This window comes from Acinonyx jubatus, chromosome A1, assembly GCF_027475565.1.
Source record: "Acinonyx jubatus isolate Ajub_Pintada_27869175 chromosome A1, VMU_Ajub_asm_v1.0, whole genome shotgun sequence".
NCBI classification, from domain to species: Eukaryota; Metazoa; Chordata; class Mammalia; order Carnivora; family Felidae; genus Acinonyx; species Acinonyx jubatus.
Window position 1 is genome coordinate 33902329 of NC_069380.1, and position 19462 is coordinate 33921790.

The following is a 19462-nucleotide window of genomic DNA, read 5'->3' on the forward strand; positions in this document are numbered from 1 at the left end:
GTGCCCAGGTGGCTCGGTTGGTTAAGCGTCTGACTTTGGCTCAGGTCATGATCTCGCGGTCCCTGAGTTCGAGCCCCGTGTCGGGCTCTGTGCTGACAGCTCAGAGCCTGGAGCCTGTTTCAGGTTCTGTGTCTCCCTCTGTCTCTGCCCCTCCCCTGTTCATGCTCTGTCTCTCTCTGTCTCAAAAATAAATAAAATGTTAAAAAAATTAAAAAAAACAGTAAGGAAAGTGATAGCTTTTGTTTCATATTGAGTTAAATTTACCTGAATAAAAAGGGCAAGCCCTTACCTTTCTGCATAGCTAATTTGAAGAAAGGACTCAGAAAACAAAGTCAGATATATACTGAGTGTGGGTCTCTCAATATTTGCTGCCTATATTTATTTATTTTATTTTTTATTTTTTTATGTTTATTTATTTTTCAGAGAGACAGAGTGTGAGCCGGGAAGGGGCAGAGAGAGAGGGAGACACAGAATCCGAAGCAGGCTACAGACTCTGAGCTGTCAGCACAGAGCCAGATGCAGGGCTCGAACTCACGAGCTGTGAGATCACAACCTGAGTTCAAGTTGGACGTTCAACAGAATGAGCCACCCAGGCACCCCAATATTTGCTGCCTTTAAAATGTAACGGACCTATAGCAAGTAAATTACTGAAATGACATTAATTTATTCTACGGAATAAAATTAATATGTAGTTAACAAAATAGAAATAACATGAATGGGCAAACACAACCATACATTTTAAAACAATGGTATTGTCTTGTTTTTTTCTTGTGTCCAAATAAAAACAAGGTTTATTAATTTAATATGAAAAGCTGATGTGCGTGTGTGCACACGCACACACGTTAAATGCTTTAAAAAAGAAAAACGCCATGGGGCATGTGCAGAATATCTTTTTTAGTACTTAGAAATTACACATATTTAGCGAACACAGAAGTCACTGTTAGGGAGCACCTATTAGCCAATGATGAGATCATTAAGCATCAAAAAGAATAATGAATGCAACTGATTGAAACACATTGACTAAAAATGAAACAAATAAACCAACATTGCTGTTCTGGGTTAAAATTGGATAAAGAGAAGTGGCAACTTAATGCAATGTGCAATCCTTGATGTCATAGAATTTAAATGGCTGCAAAGTCTTTGCCCTTCCTTCCATCAAGAAGTGAAGTGTATTTCTTTTCCCTTGAACTTAGGTTGGCCTTGTGAATTGCTTTGCACAACAGACCACAGTAGAAGTGAGGTATCGGTGGTCAGGCAAGGCTTTTGGCCTGAATTTCAGTTTCTTCAGCCAAGAACCTTCTGCCTTTGCTCTTGGATCCCAGCTGCCATATTATAAGAAAATCCAGGCTAGACTCTCAAATGATTAATGACCACATAGAGAAATGAAGTGAGAGGCTATTTTAGATGTTCCAATCTCAGCTAAACTGCCAGGTGAATGCAGCCATATGAGTGAACTCAGTCCGTGTCAAGGAGAGCAAATGGACCAGTCACGAGCCTCACCCAAATCTCAGATCAACGGAATCATGTGAAATAATAAATCACTGTTGTTTTAAGCAACTAAAATATTTTAGTGTAGCAAGAGATAACAAAACATCTTTGATATCCTATTCCAACAAAGCAAAAATAGTTCTAAACAATATTGTTCTGACAGTGGGTTAATCTGAATATAGACTGGATATGGGGAAACAATATTTAAAATTCAAAATTTGGGTGCTTGTTATTGGTATGGATATGTAGGAGAATATCTTTATCCTTAAGAGATATTTGAAAATTTAGTATTTGAATTTAGTATTTAAGTATGCTACTGTATGGACTTATTTCCAAATAGTTCAGCCAAGAAGAGGGGAAATATATATACATATATTGAGAAAAAAAGAAAATGTGCCAAAATTTCATAAATTGAAGATTCTAGGTGAAGATTGTGAGGATATTCAAATTTCTTTTTAGTTAATTTACTTGTTTTGAGAGAGAGAGAGAAAGAGAGAGAGAGAGAGAGAAAGTGTGAGTGGAGGAGAGGGGCAGAGGGAGAGAGAAAGAAAATCCCAAGCAGGCTCTGCACTGTCAGCACAGAGCCTGATGCAAGGGTTCCATCTCAGGAACCACAAGATCATGACCTGAGCTGAAATCAAGAGTCAGAAGTTTAATATACTAAGCCACCCAGGTTCCCTGAATATTCATTCTACTTCTCTTTATTCTAAAGTTTTTAATGTTTTCAAAATAAAAAAGTAGAAACATATGCATGAAAAATGAATAAATGAACATATATTAGCATATATGTAATGTTAGAGAACTTCTTTCTCAGTGAGTCCTTTTTTCACATCTCATTTAGAATTCTGTATAGTATTCTCACCAGACATTCCGTATTGCCCTTCCCTGGTTTATTTTTACCTGATAAAAGTTTTGGCCATGTGAAAATCTAGACATTTTTACATATTGTTATTATGAAAGTATTTATTTGCCATTCACTTATATATCGTCTGCATCCCTCACTCTGCAATTTGAGAAACAAATAATAGAATTAATTGATAGAAAGTGGGCTATCTTGAATTTTTTTGCAACCAGAAGATTGGTCCTTGACAAAAACAAAGTACTGTATTTAAAAAGAAATGTTTATTTACTCTTGAGAGAGAGAGAGAGAGAGAGTAGGAGAGGGGAGGGGGTGGGAGTAGGGGTTGGTTGCTGAGGATCCAAAGCAGGCTCTGCACCGACAGCTTAGAGACTGATACGGGGCTCGAACTCACGAACCGTGGAACCGTGACCTGAGCCAAGGTCCGACGCTCCACCGACTGAACCACTCAGCACCCCAAAATGTTGTATTTTGAAAAATCCTAATTATTGGAGCCAGGGCAATCACCTTAGACCAAATAATGTGAAGAACTGCTAAAAAGTCACCTAGCTAATCAAAAATTCAATCTTTCTTTTCAATCAACAGATGCTACTTTTTGAAAGCCTCCTCTCATAAAATTTATTTGGAAATTTCTAAAACAATCTACCAATTTACACATAAAATAATAAGTATTTTTCACTTATGATTTTTGCCTCATGGCAACACCCAAGACATACTTGTTCATTTCTATGAAGAAAATGTAAGCGTGTTACAATAGTGCTAGACATTATTTATTTATCAGCATTACAGCAACAAGAAATTAAAACTAAATCAAGCCAAGATGAAAGTACGTAGCTACTAAAATAATGCAGGGGATCCCCTTGCTAGATGTGATTGTGCTTGTCTGGACAAATAAATAATGTACTGGGATATACATACATACATACATACATACATACATACATATATATGTACATACACACATATACAGACAGTGATTCTGTACCTGATCGTGAAGAGAAATTCACACTTAGTATGCTGAGGTAGAAGGCAAAATTACCAAAGCAGTAGACATAAAAAGTAAACATGATACAATATCCCAGATTGAATACAAGAACAGAAGAAAAAAAGACATTAGATAAAAACTAATAAAAATGTGTTTTCGTTGATAATTTATCAACGTAAGTTTATAAACTGTAACAAATATCCTAAGTCAAGATGTTAATAATAAGGAAACTGGGTATGAGGAATTTTCTACACTTCACAACATCACAGTATTTTAAAAATCCAAATATATTCTAAAATGAAATGTTTGTTAGAAAGAAAACAGAAACAAAAAAATGGCTGATACTTTCATCCCTCGTAGGGTGTGTATGTTTTTGCTAACTTTGGTGTGTTTTTATTTAACAAGAATTTCAGTTGAATGTAATTGCATTTTAAAACATAACTAATAGCTATAAAAGATTTTGATACTTGGGGAAAACACACAATTTCTTTGTTACCACACAAAAAAGAAAGCACTTTCTCTAGATCTAACTATACAATGGACCTAGCATTAACTATTGAAAAGAAATGGGGAAACATATTTTAACCCAGCCTTAAAAGGAGATGCATTCTTTGCCAGCTCACAAATCTTTTGGTCCCAGATCTGTGGAGGAGAAAATGCTATGTAGTTATAATATCCAATTTGGATTTTAAAAAGTAATTATGAAATATTACTGAAATTCAATTATATTAATCTGAAGTACTGTTTCTTTTTCTTTTTAAAAAATATTGCTGTTGTTGAAGAGGTATTAAAGCATGCAATATGACAATATTTTGGTGAAAACAGTTATAGCTAATATTTTTTTGTAAATGCTTGAGAAAACTACACTTTTACATTTAGCTCAAAATATTTATGTCATTATACCTATGTGATTGCAGCAATGACAATGTTTATAGCAAAACAATAATTGAGGCCAAAGATGGTGTTCACACAATTCTAATACATTTTTAGTATTTTTGTATCTTTTCACTATTGAGTTAAATTTTCCAAAATATGGTTTTGTCATCTACTAGTGTCAATAATTGTGTCTGCTCTCTGTATCTCATAGAATACTATAAGGTTAAATAAGCTCAAGTAAATGTATATAAATTATAAAAAAAAAAAAAGCACTAAACTGATTCTTTTCCTGTTTCTGAAATTCATATATGTCAACAATTAGTGTAATAACAACAAATGGTTCTCACATTTATATTATGGAATAAAAAATCATTTTTGGGGGCGCCTGGGTGGCTCAGTCGGTTAAGTGTCCGACTTCGGCTCAGGTCATGATCTCGCGGTCCATGAGTTCAAGCCCCGCGTCGGGCTCTGTGCTGACAGCTCAGAGCCTGGAGCCTGTTTCAGATTCTGTGTCTCCCTCCCTCTCTACCCCTCCCCTGTTCATGCTTTGTCTCTCTCTGTCTCAAAAATAAATAAACGTTAAAAAAAATTTTTTTAAATCATTTTTGAAATAATCTTATTTCAACCTGTCACATTTGCTTCAGTGTTTGATTTAATTGAATAGCAGAACTTTTTGTTTCAGTGAAACACCTATCTTTTCATAACCACGCAAAAATGTCTGGTTTATTGCAAATAATATATGGATTCTTGATCAAAATAAACACATTTTACTTAAAAAAAAGCACACTAGTATTTACTATGTATTGCCATACACTATCTGCAATGTAATATGTATAGTAAAGGTAGAGATATAGGTAGACATAAGGTAGGAAGGAAGGGAGGGAGGAAGAAGGAAGAGAAAGAAAGGAATTCATATATCTGTATATTTTTATGCATGTGTACATTTCTGTGTATATAATTATGTACTAGGGATAAGTAAGCAAGTAACTCTCTATATTTATGAGCTTTATCCCTAATTGTATTATTGATGAAAGAAAGCCTTTGGGAAAAAATCATTTTGGCATTTTAGATTCCTGCTGAGAGAATGGGGATTAAAGAATATACTTACAGAAAAGAAGGAGGAGGTAAAAACTAATTAGTAATTATAGCTTATGAATATTTACAAATTAAAGTTACTTCGTAGAACTTAAAGTCTTATAAAAAATGCTCACTATGCAGAGGACGTTCTTTTGGAAAAAAAAAATAGTACTAAATAAGAACCATTCTGTACCATGCTCAGAATCCAGCGATTTAAAAATTAATTTAAGACCAGTCATAAGATTTCCTTCTAGAGATTTTAGATAGGTAACCAAGTGATTTGGTATCCTTTATCTATTTTATAGAGTGTTGGGCCTAGTGTTAATAATCATTGAGATAGTTTCTCCTGGTGTATAAATGATTCATCTGAAGGAGGTTAAGTGCTTTGGGAACCTTTATTAACTTTTCCAGGAGCCAAGTGTATCATTTAACAAATGGTTACTGCCTCTTCCCATCAAAAATGGCCATTACAACCAAGTTATGTATCGTATGTCAAGTAAATATAGTTCTTATTTTGTTGATTGAGCTAGAAAGATTAAAAACCTTTCCCAAAAAAGGATAAAATGAAGCAGTAAAGAACTGGGACCAAAACTTAAGTCTAAGGCCACCCCGCGGTGCTTAAGAAGTCTTTAGCTCACATTCCCTTCACATTAGCAGACTTCACTTCAGTATACTGCTGTATTTCACAGTATTTATCAATCCACAAAGAGAGTCAAAGCATTAAGAAATGTGGTCTTCATTGTCGATCAGAAGAGCCAATTACAACTTCTAGTAAATCCCTGTCTAAGTGAATTGCAAGGCAAGCAAAAAAGTCGCTTCTCCAGGGTATGCCTTTTCAGCAAGATTTGACAACTTACAGAGAATTATCTGAAATGGATGATCACGATCATTATGTGTCTATCATACAAGTGCTAAATGGATGTGTACTACATACATCCCATAAGAACAGGAAAGACATTTTAAGGATATTGGATTACAATGATTTCAGTGACTTTGTAAACACATAAGCAGATATTCAAGACAATCCTGTCTTTTACTCTAACCTAGGCAAACTAAAGTCCAGTTTAAGAATTATCGTTTTAACTTCTGTAGCATATTCATCTATATTGAACAAAAATTATCTTAAACACATACATTTGAAGCAGTTCAGAAATTTTAGAATTCCACAATTCCTGATACAAAGGATGACAAAAGAATAATTATTTCAAGTCTAATAATTATATTTATCATAAAATTTATGCAACAAATTGAGTCACTAGAATTGAATATACACTAGTTAGTTTAATGTAACTTATTGTAAGAAAGGGAATGACTCTGGCTACCAATTTTATTATTGTTGCAGTATGTTTAAATAATGCACTTACTTCTGGGAAATAAAATTCAGATCATTTTAAATTATATTTTCTAGTGGCGCCTGGGTGGCTCAGTCAGTTAAGCGTCTGACTTTGGCTCAGGTCATGACCTTGTGGCTCACGAGTTTGAGCCTCGCATCAGGCTCTCTGTTGACAGCTCAGACCCTGGAGCCTGCTTCAGATTCTGTGTGTCCCTCTCTTTCTGCCCCTTCCCAGCTCACACTCTGTTTCTCTCTCTCTCAAAAATAAATAAATTTTTAAAAATCAAATCATATTTTCTTTTATATATATATATATGAAATTTATTGTCAAATTGGTTTCCATATAACACCCAGTGCTCATCCCCCCCCCCCCCATAAACCCTCAGTTTGTTCTCAGTTTTTAAGAGTGTCTTATGCTTTGGCTCTCTCCCACTCTAACCTCTTTTTTTTTATTTCCTTCCCTTCCCCCATGGGTTTCTGTTAAGTTTCTCAGGATCCACATAAGAGTGAAAACGTATGGTATCTGTCTTTCTCTGTATGGCTTATTTCACTTAGCATCACACTCTCCAGTTCCATCCACGTTGCTACAAAGGGCCATATTTCATTCTTTCTCATTGCCACGTAGTACTCCATTGTGTATATAAACCACAATTTCTTTATCCATTCATCAAATCATATTTTCTATAGATGTCATCAGAAGTATAATTTTGATTATACATTTATGATTGTACCAGCTTTTTTACAATAGGTAGTAACTGACCAAGTAATAAGGGACTTAAATTAGAAATAACAGAAACCTTGATCTCTTAGGTTGCATTTAAATGTCACTTAAGATTTAAAATTCTAATTTTCTATGAAATTCATTACTTTTTTTTGATTTTGGAGAAGACCTATTATGGTCAAGTCAAATTTTACTGTTTTGAGCAGTGTCCATGGAACAAGAAGCAGATAATACTGATTATGGCAGTTATTTAGAAAGCTAGAATGAGTATAACTTATGTCACTGCTCAAGTATGAGTTCAGAAAGATACATGAGATCAACTTACTGTTCTCTTATACCAAAGGAGCATTTCAAAAATTAAGGTATGTTTTTGTCAATGGTAACCAAAATACATTTCTAGACCCAGTTAATTTTCTGAGAAATATTAATCAGAAACATTTAATTGCCTTTCTCATAGATTTCCACAGTCAAAAAAAAAAAAGGTATGTGTCATATTTTTATGTGTTCTGTTAGTTCAGAAGTCTTAAAAGAAGTGACAACCGAGGAGCAACAATAATACCTAGCACCGGATCTTGGTTTTTAATTCTGTTCTCCAATAAAAGGAACAGGGACCCTTGCAGCAATGGTTGATTCTAAGCTGGGGCAAAAAATATACAAGAATGATGAGCACTAGGTGTTACATGTGAGTGATGCATCACTAAATTTTACTCCTGAAACCAATATTCCATTATGTGTTGACCAACTAGAATTTAAATAAAAATTGGGGGAAAAAAGCTTAAAAATGTGCATACATGCAGGAAACAATAACCGCTCACCCAGGAACTTATTCAAAGGAATCAGTCAAAGCGTTTTGCATGGACTTGGCCACAGAATCCTCATCTCTGGATTGTTTACAGTAGGGGAAACCAGAAATTACCTAAATATCTGATAGTAGTGAGTTGGTCAAATAAATTGTGCTATTTCCATACAGTGAAATCCTATGTAGCCACTGAAGATGTAGAAGAATAATGAACCTATTCATTATAGAATATATTAAGAATACATAGAATAGAATATATTAGTAAAAAAAGAAAAAACTTATGGAAGAGCATATAGAATACATAGAAAAGAAGACTGAACAGTTGTGATAAAAGGTATAATAGTGATTACCTCTGAGTGTTAAGAAAACAGGTGACTTTGGGGGAGCCTAGGTGGCTCAGTCAGGTGAGTACCTGACTTTGGCTCAGGTCATTAACTCACAGTTCGTGAGTTTAAACCCCGCATCAGATGCTATGCTGACAGCTCAGAGCCTGGAGCCTGCTTCAGATTCTGTGTCTCCCTCTCTCTCTGTTCCTCCCCTGTTAATGCTCTGTCTCTCTTGCAAAAATAAATAAACATTAACATTTTTTTAAACACAAAAAAATAAAATAAAAAATAAAAATAAAAGAATACGGGTGACTTTTATGTTCTCCTTTTTGGATATCAGTGCTTTTTACATGGTATATAATAAACATATTATTTTGTTAAAGAATAAAAAAAAATAATAATATGAAGCAGTTTGTAGTGCCAGAAGGTAGGAAAGTGCTCAACAACACAAATTTAACAACAAAACAAATCCATTGATGAGGGGATGGTGAATGAGCACAGGAGCCAATTGAAATAGTTAATAATGGTCAAAGCTGAAAATTTTGAGCAACCAAATAAAATAGTATTGGATTATAACATAAAATACAAAATATATATCCATGAGTCCATACTGATATACATTAAGCTTTAAATAAATTAAGAAATAAGAGAGAAGGGATAAATCTTCCATGCATTTTATGTTGCTATTCCATCCTCAAGGAGGAAAAACATGACACTTCAGTCTTAAGGTACAATCTGCACATAGGGACTCCAAAGAATATAGAATATAGAAAAAACAAAAGGAAGAAAAAAAAAAAACTATGACTCTACATTGCATATAATCCTGACCCTGGATTGCTCAGTTATTTATCATATTTATGAACCCAAGGTAACCTCCTTGCTAGAGAATAAGTGGCTCATTAGTAATCTTTGACATATAGAATCACAATTACTCAAGTTATCATCAGTGGTGGGGAGAAATAGGGTCAAATCTAAAGGCCAAGCATTGGGTGGCCAAGTGGCGTTTATTTGCTATAATATCAAAGATGCTACAAAGACTAGAGGGTGTGCTAACTCTTTCTGACTATTGGAAATCATAGTAAAAGAAATAATAATTTCAAAGTCATGAACTGCCAACTCAAGACAAGGATAGAGAAGTAGGAAGCTTCCATGGGAGCATTAAAAAAGAAAATCTCTTGTCTTCTAGAAATAGGTGGGTAGAAACGGCTAAAGTCCCAAATCTGATTTTGAGTGTAGCAAAGTGTCAATGCCAGTTAAAAACATAATCTTACTGAAGTTTAGATGCTAACGTTAAGGTAACAATTTTGAAGAATTAGGACCTGAGACTTACAATTGGGACATTTTTGACACAGACTCAATTCACAACTCGTCTTGAAAATTCCATGCATGTGGAAACAATCTCTGTTCCTTTTTCTATAGAAACCAGCCTTCTCTGACATGAAGTGCTTTCAAGGACTTCATTAGGAGCAGGTGACTCTGACTCACAGTGTTTGCCCATTCCATTCAAGATCTATGTCTCACCACCCCTCAAGATTCCTATGAAAGTTAATCTCAGCATGGCACAGAGGGAAAACTGCAGTGTCAGCTCTAGGAGGAAGTAGAGTATTCCAAGAATTGTAGGATCTTGATAGATCATTTCAACAGGATTCTAGTTTGGAAATGGGTTTCATAGCCATTAGAAGAAACAAGAAGATTAAATATAAGACTGGGTCAGACGTTCAACTGGGACTTGGGATTTAATGTGTAAGCAAATGAGACTAACTCTAACATTGCTTGGATTTTTAATTGAAGCCTAGATTCAGAAGTGGCTCTCTAGAGCATGTGGAGTGAAAGGAAGTCTCACTCATTCTGGTGGGAATGCAAAATGGTATAGTCACTTTGGAAGACAGTTCAGCATCTTTCCTAAACTAAATATACTCTTACTATACAAACAATCACACTCCCTTGGTAATACCAAAGGGGAAAAAAGTATGTCCACACAAACACCTCAACATGGGTGTTCATATCAGCCCTATTCATAATTGCCAAAACTTGGAAGCAATCAAGACGCCCTTCGCTAGGTGAATAAACTGTGGTACATTCAGACCATGGAATACTATTCATCACTAAAACAAATTAACAACTAAAAAAAAAAAAAAAGAGAGAGCTATCAAGTCATAAAAAGACACAGAGGAAACTTAAATGCATTTTACTAAGTGAGAGAAGCCAATCTTAAAAGTTGCATACTACATATTTTGTGATTCCTTATCCAACATTCTGGAAAATGCAAAAGTATGGAAAAAAATAAAAGTTGCCAGAGGTTTGGGGGAGGGAGGAATGAATAGGCGGAGCATGGAAGATTTTTAGGACAGTGAAAATATTCTCTATAATGGTGGATACATGCCATTTGTCTATGCACATAGCATATACAACACTAAGAGTGAACCCTAATGTAAACTAGAAACGTGAATGAGAAGGATGTGTCAATGCAGTTTCCACAATTGTAACCCATATACCCCTCTGGTAAAGGTTGTTGATAATGGGGGAGGTTATGCAGATGCAGATGCAGGGAGTATATGGGAAATCCTCTGTACTTCCTTTTATATTGCTTATATACTGCTCCAAACTAGTCTTAAAAAAAAATGTGGCCCTCCAGTTAATGAATCTGAGATGCCAGAACCTCCTTGAAAATAAATATTAATGTCTTGATTAAGGAGCAGAAGAATCCTTGAAAAAATTTGAGGTGGCTATTTTCTTTAGACTGGGATGAAGGTGGGAAATGATGCTGTGGAACTGAGCTCTCTGATTTCCATGGGCTTCCATGGGACAGAAAACAGTAGGTGGAATTGCTTAGCTGTTCAAAATTATCAGTGGGGCTGGTGTTAGGTATAATAACATATACAGTAACAATCACAATGTCTTTCTTTAAAATCATCAGAAGTAAAGAATGAAAACAATATTTGGTTAATCTGGTCAGTGGTAAAATGATGTCTTTTGTGGTCTATGTTTACTTTTCTGTATCTAAGAATTTTTCAATTTCCTTTTCTATTGTAGAAAAAATACCCACGAGATCTACTCTCAACAACAACAAAGAGTGTAGAGCATAGTAGTATTGTTAACTGTAAGTTCAATATTGTGCAGTAAATCTCTAGAGCTTTTTCATCTTGATGACTGCAACTCATTTAATAGTGATTCCTTTTTCCTCCTAGACTTAACCCCTGGTAAGTCTTTCTACTCCAGTGAGTTTGCCTGCTTTAGATACATCATATTGGTGGAATTTGTGCTTCTATGACTTGATTATTCTACATAGCATGCCCTTAAGCTTTAGCCATGCAATAGCAGATGATAGGATTTCATTTTTTATGGTTGAATAACATTCCACTGTGTGTGTCCATTATCTTAGAGGAAGAGCTTTCACCTTTTGACGTTGAGTATGATGTTAGCTATGGGAATTTCACATGTGACCTCTACCATATTGAGGTAATTTCCTTCTATTTATAGTTTAAGTGCTGTTATCATAGAAGAGTTTTGAATTTTGTCAAAAGCCTTTTCTTTATTTATAATCCTGTCATTAAAAATATCTATATATATCAGTATTTTATTTTATTGGCTATTAAAATATTTTTTTAATTTTTATTCAAATTCCAGTTAGTTAACATACAGCGTAATATTAGTTTCAGACGGACAATCTAGTGACTCAATACTTCCATTCGACTTGAGTGCTCACCATAGGTAGTGCCCTCCTTAATCCCCATCACCTATTTACCCATCCCCTCTCCCTTCTGGTAACCATCAGTTCTCTACAGTTAAGAGCCTGTTTCTTGGTTTGCCTCTCTCTCTCTTTCTCTCTCTCTTTCCCCTTTGCTCATTTATTTTGTTTCTTAAATTTCACATATATGTGAAATCATACTGTATTTGTCTTTTTCTGATTGACTTATTTCACTTAGCATAATACTCTCTAGCTCCATCGATGTCACTGCAAATGGCAAGATTTCATTCTTTTTAATGACTGAGTAACATATAGCACATTTTCCTTATCCATTCATCAGTCAATGGACACTTTGGCTGTTTTCATAATTTGGCTATTATAGATAATGCTACTATAAACCTTGGGTATATGTATTCCTTTGAATTAGCATTTTTGTATCCTTTGGGTAAATACCTAGTAGTGCAATTGCTGGATCTTAGTTCTATTTTTAACTTTATGAGGAACCTCCATACTGTTTTCCAATGTGGATGCACCAGGTTGCAATCCCACAATTTGTTTCACCTTTCCTAGTTTCTTGATGTCTAGAATTAAATTGTTTATTTAAGAGCTTTCTTTTTTTATTGTATATTAATTTTGAGAGAGAGAGAGTGAGAGAGTGCACACATGTGCACATGAGCAGGGGAGGGGCAGAGAGAGAGGGAGAGAGAGAATCCGAAGCAGGCTCCATACCATCAGCACAGAGCCCTCCATGGGTCTCTATCTCACTAACTATGAATTCATGACCTGAGCCAAAATCAAGAGTCAGACCCCTAACTGTTTGAACCACCAAGGTGCCTCGAGCCTTCTTTTTTTAATATAGGCATTCATCACTAAAATCTTTAGTCTCAGCACTACTTTTGCCACATCCCATAAATTTTGGTGTTTTCATTTTCCTTTGTCTTATGATATTTTTCAATATCCCTTTTAGATCACTTCTTTTAGCCCTTGGTTTTCCAGTAGTGTGTTATTTAATTTCCAAATTTATGTAAATTTTTCCATTTTTCTTCTGCTACTGATTTCTAGTTTTATTCCTTTTCACTTCACTCTTTTCTCTGAGAGCCCTCTGAGTCCTATTCAATTTTGTTGTACCATGGTCTCCTTGAGCAACCGCATACTGCCCAGCTCTTCTATGTTCTCCATGGTCCTCAGGCATCTAGAATGCGCCATATCCTGTCAGCACTCTGACACAGGTGAGGTGGAAGCTAATATCTTGAGCTGCCCCAAGAAAATCAGAACATTGGACTTTTATTAAAATCTCCTCTTTCCCTTACAAGGGAAAAGCTGACAGTTGGGAGTTTCCTCCAAGTCACAAGCTGGGTCATGTGAAGAAACTATGATGAGATAATACTACCAATTTTCCTATCAGCTTTGATGTGGCTGGTTTCCTGCTTGCTTGGGGGTGCAGGAGCTTCTTAACTGGTTTATGGATTTCTTACAAAGGGAATTGGTTTATGTATTGTTGAATGGGTGTCTCCAGGGGATGAAGGAGTACCTGGAGCTCCCCATTCCTCCATCTTACTGATGTCACTCTAAATTTTTTTATCATTAAAATATGTTGACGGTAATTATTTAACTAATGGATGTTGGGGGATAGAGAAGCAATATGAATAGCCACTCTTCCTTTCATGTTGATTACTGGGAAAACACAATTGGATATTTCTGAATCCCAACATAGCTAATTAAGTATATATATATATATATATATTTTTAATTATGGAAGTAGTCAATAGATAAACTTAAATAATGATAAATTTAAATAATGACATAACTGACATGCCAGAAAAGAGAGAAAAAGGGAAGTAAATAGCAAGTTAAGTGAACAAAATTCCTTATCTTTCAGTGGGGAGGGAAATAATTTTAACAAACTGATAATAAGACATAAGCACATTATTTAAAAGTGTGATGACAATTACAGAATAAATACAACCAGAAATAGTTAAAATAGCCAGTTTCAGGAAATAGGGCTGCTAGTAGTGATGGGAAATAAAGACTTACTTTTACATTTATTTCTCTTTGATATGATTTGACATTTTTAATAATAGAGTATTACTTTTCAAATAATTTCAAGTCTGAATACATAAACAATTTGATAAGTATAAAATCTTAGAAATAAATTTTCAATTACCAATTGTTTAATAAAACTCAAATAAAAAGGTATCAGTACACAGTAAAAACATCAATTATATCAACACTCTTCACCTCTCCTCTATTTTTTTTAAAGTTTATTTATTTTGAGAGAGAGTGAGAGAGCATGAGCAGGGAAGAGGCAGAGAGAGAGGGAGAGGGAGAGAGAGAGAGAGAGAGAGAGAGAGAGAGAGAGAGAGAGAGAGAGAATCCCAAGCAGGCTCCAAGCTGTCAGCACAGACATGGGGCTTGATCCCACAAACCACAAAATCATGATCTCAGCTGAAATCAAGAGTTAAACTCTTAACTAACTGAGCCACGCAGGGGTCCCTTCTCCTATATCATTTAATGTAATTGCATATGTATGTGTGAGTGTTTGTATATGTACAATCTTATGAAATTTTGTCACATGTGAAGATTCATATGATCATTGTCACCATCAAGATACAAAACACTTTCATCATGATTCCTCATGGGACCCTTTTAAAGTCACAGCTACATATCTCCCTGTCCCTGTCTTCGAACCCTTACTAAGCATTAATCTGCTCTCTGTCTCTATAATTTTGTCATTTCAAGAATGTCATATAAAAGATATCACAAAGTACATAACTATTTGAGATAGACTATTTTTTTTTTAATTTTTTTTTAACGTTTATTTATTTTTGAGACAGAGAGACAGAGCATGAACGGGGGAGGGTCAGAGAGAGAGGGAGGCACAGAATCTGAAACAGGCTCCAGGCTCTGAGCGGTCATCACAGAGCCTGATGCGGGGCTCGAACTCACGGAGTGTGAGATCGTGACCTGAGCCGAAGTCGGCCACTTAACCGACTGAGCCACCCAGGCGCCCCTAGACTCTTTTTTTCAATTCAGTAAAACTCCCCTGAGATCCATCCACATTGTTGTATATATCAACTGTTCATCCCTTTTGATTGCTGATTAATATTCCATGGTACGAATGTAGCACTCTTTGATTTACCATTCACTCACTGAAAGACATTTTGTTTTTTTTTCTAGTTTTGGGCCACTGTGAATAAAATTACTCCAAAAACTGATACACATATTTTTTTATATAAACATAAACTTTGATTACCTGGGATAAATGACCAATAGTGTGATTGCTGGATTGTATGGTAATTAGATACTTGGTTTTGTAAAAAAAAAAACTGCTAAATTATTTTCCAGAGCAGGCATGTCATTTTATGTTCTTGCCAGCAGACTTTGCATAATCCAGTTTCTCAACATGTTCAACAGCATTTGGTGCTAACAGTTTTTTCATTTGAGTTTAGCCTTTCTGATAGGTACATAGTGCTATCTCAGTGTGGTTTTTTTTTTATGTTTATTTATTTTTGAGAGAGACAGAGACAGAGTGTGAGTGGGGGAGGGTAAGAGAGAAAGGGAGATAGAATCCGGAGCAGCCTCCGGGCTCTGAGCTGTCAGCACAGAGCCCGACTCGGAGCTTGAACTCACAAACTGCGAGATCATGACTTAAGCCGAAGTCAGACGCTTAACCAACTGGGCCACCCAGGCGCCCCTATCTCATTGTGGTGTTAATTACATTTCTCTAACATATCTCTAGGTCTATGTCCTACTCCTCCACTAAAACAATACAGTCTGTTATTTTAGATATACAGTAAGCCTGAACATTGGGATTCATTCCTCTTTATCAAAATCGTGTTATATTTTTTGTCTTACCATATACAATTTATAATAAACTTGTCATTGTTAAACTTTGATAGGAATTGCATAAAATCTAAAGATTAATTTTGGGGTAATGGAGATTTTTAACTCCTTTGGGTCATTTTATCTATAAATTCCATTTTTTTAAAAAAAATATGTCTCTCCAATTTGCACTAGCTTCATAGCTTCAATTATGATGTTTATATAAATGATTTCTATAGGACCGACTTTATTATCAGCCAACATTTCCAAAATTTCTAGCAACATACTGGATATCACATTGATATTTTGCAAATATCACAATTTAAAAATGTCTCTTTCCCAAATAAACACCTCCCTTTGTTTCTCTTCCTGTCGGTGGTGTAATTTTTCCTAGTTATTTGGGGCAACATTTCTCTCCCTTGTATAAGCATCTTTTTTTCTTCACCCCTCCATATTCAGCTGGTATGTAATACTATTGTAGGTATCTTAGATGTAATCTTCTTATATGTCTTGTCTTTTTCCTTTCAACTGAAGCAATCCAACTTCAAATCCTCTTTACATACCTTTATACCATTGACATAGCCTTTGAATTGCTATGTGCTTCAACTATCTCTGTATCTCAACCTATTCAAAAATATATCAACAAATTTTCATTCAGGAAGGTAAAGCCTTCCTCTGCTATTCTAATACGAAAATTTGGTGGTGGCGACGCTATCAGTTTTAAAAGGGGATCTGGCAAACTAAGTAGGGTCCTTATATTTCCTTAAGAAAACATTAACCAAGAAGAGAATCTTGACTAAATAATATCTTAAAAATAGGCTTCTGTTTCCCTCATAAATGGTCTAATTAAGGTTCTTTCCAATGTACTTTGAAAACTGGGAGGAAGGAAAAGAGCAAGAAGAATGTGAGGTGGTGTGTGTTGTTGTTGGTGGTGGCGGTGGTGTATGTGTGTGTGTGTGTGTGTGTGTGTGTGTGTGCGTTCCTTTAAAGAAGAAAACAAGCCATTGAGTAACTAGACTGGGTCATTAGAAGAGTAGACAGCAGGTCTTTAAGTGAAAAGTTAAAGTCCATGTAAGTGCCTTAACTTTGGGTAACTTGGTCAAAGTATTTTCTCTCATTATGTGATGTAGCAAGAAGTCCATCTCCTGGTTAAAAACCTACCTGTATAGTACTGTATGGTGACAGATGGTAACTACACTTGTCCTGAGCATTAAGGTATAGAGATGTTGAATCACGACGCTCTACACTTGAAACTAATGTAACACTGTGTGTTGACTATACTAAAATAATAATAATAATAATAATAATAATAAATAATAATTTTTAAAAAGAAAAACAACTTCTATGTGATTTGTCAGGCCCCACCATATGCTTTGCCTGACAGGCCTTCCCCAGGAAACCTGCCCTCCCACACCCCACGTGGTGCACAGTCACTGCACTGCAGTCTCTGAAGGCATTGCAGTCAAGGACTCAGGCCTTCTGACTGGTCATGGTCTTCCCCTATTTACAGTTTCAGCCCTAGCACCTTCATATCTAGGTCATTTTGTCTGAGGGCTTCGCAGAGGCCCTCTTCAGACTCCTCTGCTGAGGCCTCTCTATCAGAGGGGTGGAGGGGCAAAACTTGAGGACACTTTTCCCCATTCCCACATTCTGACTCAGTACCTAGCAATTTACCACTCCTACTTCTCCTATCTGCTCCCACCTCAGGAGTCATAGAACTGCCAGAGTTTTTTGTTCTAGGTTCCCTCAACAATGAGAGGGCTCCCACTTGTGCGAATTTCTACCTGCCCCTCCATCTGTGAGCATCTCCATGGGGGAAAATGGCCTTTTCTTTGGTTTAGCCTCTTGCTTATACCATCACAGTAAGTGATGAATTTCACTTTGGGCTTGCTGTTTTATTTGGCAACTTTGACACTGTGGTTTTAGTGTGCACTGTCTCTCTCTCTCCCTTGCTCCCCTGAATTCCTAACACAAAAAGGTTGGAGGGTAGAAGGTAGTAAGAGGGGAATCAATTATCCCCATCTTCCTCAGGACTTTCTTCTCTACTTTTCAGTTGTACTGAAGACAACTTTTGTGCTGTTACTTATTAGTTCTACATATTATTAACCTCTGGGTTCTTTTTTAAATCTCTAATTTGCACAGTAACTTTAAGATGCTTTAGCCAAATTGCCTCTCTGATGCCTTTTTTTTTTTTTTTTTTTTTGAGAGAGAGAAGAGTCTGCACTTGTGCAGGGACAGGGCAGAGAGAGAGGGAGACAAAATCACTGAGGCAGGGCTCAATCTCACCAAGAGATCATGACCTGAGCCAAAATCAAGAGTCAGATACTTAACTGACTGAGCCACCTAGTCACCCCTACCAATCTGCTGCCATTTTATATGGCTTAGTAAACTTTCTTTGTATTTCATTTCCTCTATTTTCTAACTAGCATACCAAACTTTCCATCTTTATTATCAAACCACCTATGTCATCCCACATATAATCCACAATCATAATCATAATACCCTGACACTCCTCAACTGGAAGTGGAATCCTTACATGGTTTTTTCTGTGTGACAACAGGTCCCTGTATTATGGGGATTTTCCTTAGAAATGTTCTTTATTACATTTGCACACATCCTACAGAATTAACTGCAAACTCCTCCACCTGGAATTTAAATACTATAATGTGATTACAATCCAACCTTCCTAGTCTCATTTTATAATTGTTCATTACATGTAACCACGATTTCTGGTAAAAGTGGATTATAATTGGTGTTCTCTTTTTATTCCCAATCTCTACTAATTGAAATTATACCTGAACTCTAACACTTGGCTTAGGTATATATTCCATTAGAAGCATTTTCTGTTTCAATATGAAAATCCCATAGAAATTGTTATATGCCTTCTAAAATTTATAACCTGAATTGTGTCTTTGTCAGTTTGGCACTTGTTAACGCTCCTTGTACTATATTTTAAGATCTGTGAGGAGAGAAACTGGATCCTACTCATCTTTCTAATCCTCTCCACAGTCAAGCGCAATGTTCAATGTGTTGTAAATATATAAAAAAATATATATTTTTTGAGGTAGAAATAAAACACTAGCAATATAAAAAAAAATCTCACCAAGTAGGAAATATTAACATTGACATATCTCAAATTTCATGATTTTATTTTCAAAATGTAGCCAAAAACTACAGGAAAATCATGATTTTTACAAAAGCTTTTCATCTTTTGCTTATGAAATGTTGGGGAAAATCTAAATGATAGAATAGAGAATTTCAAAATAACAGTTAATACAGATTGAGGCCCATAGTTAAGTCAAGTGATTATTAGTTGCATTTGGTCAAGGTGGATAAAAAGTTTTCAATACCAGTTTTAGACATTAAGGACGTCACATAATTACTGTCATATGTATTTTGATGTTTATATTTTTCATTTGTTTAATCAAATGAACCTTGATTTCCAAATGGGTTATTTTTGAAAAGTCAAATTATAAATGCAGATATAG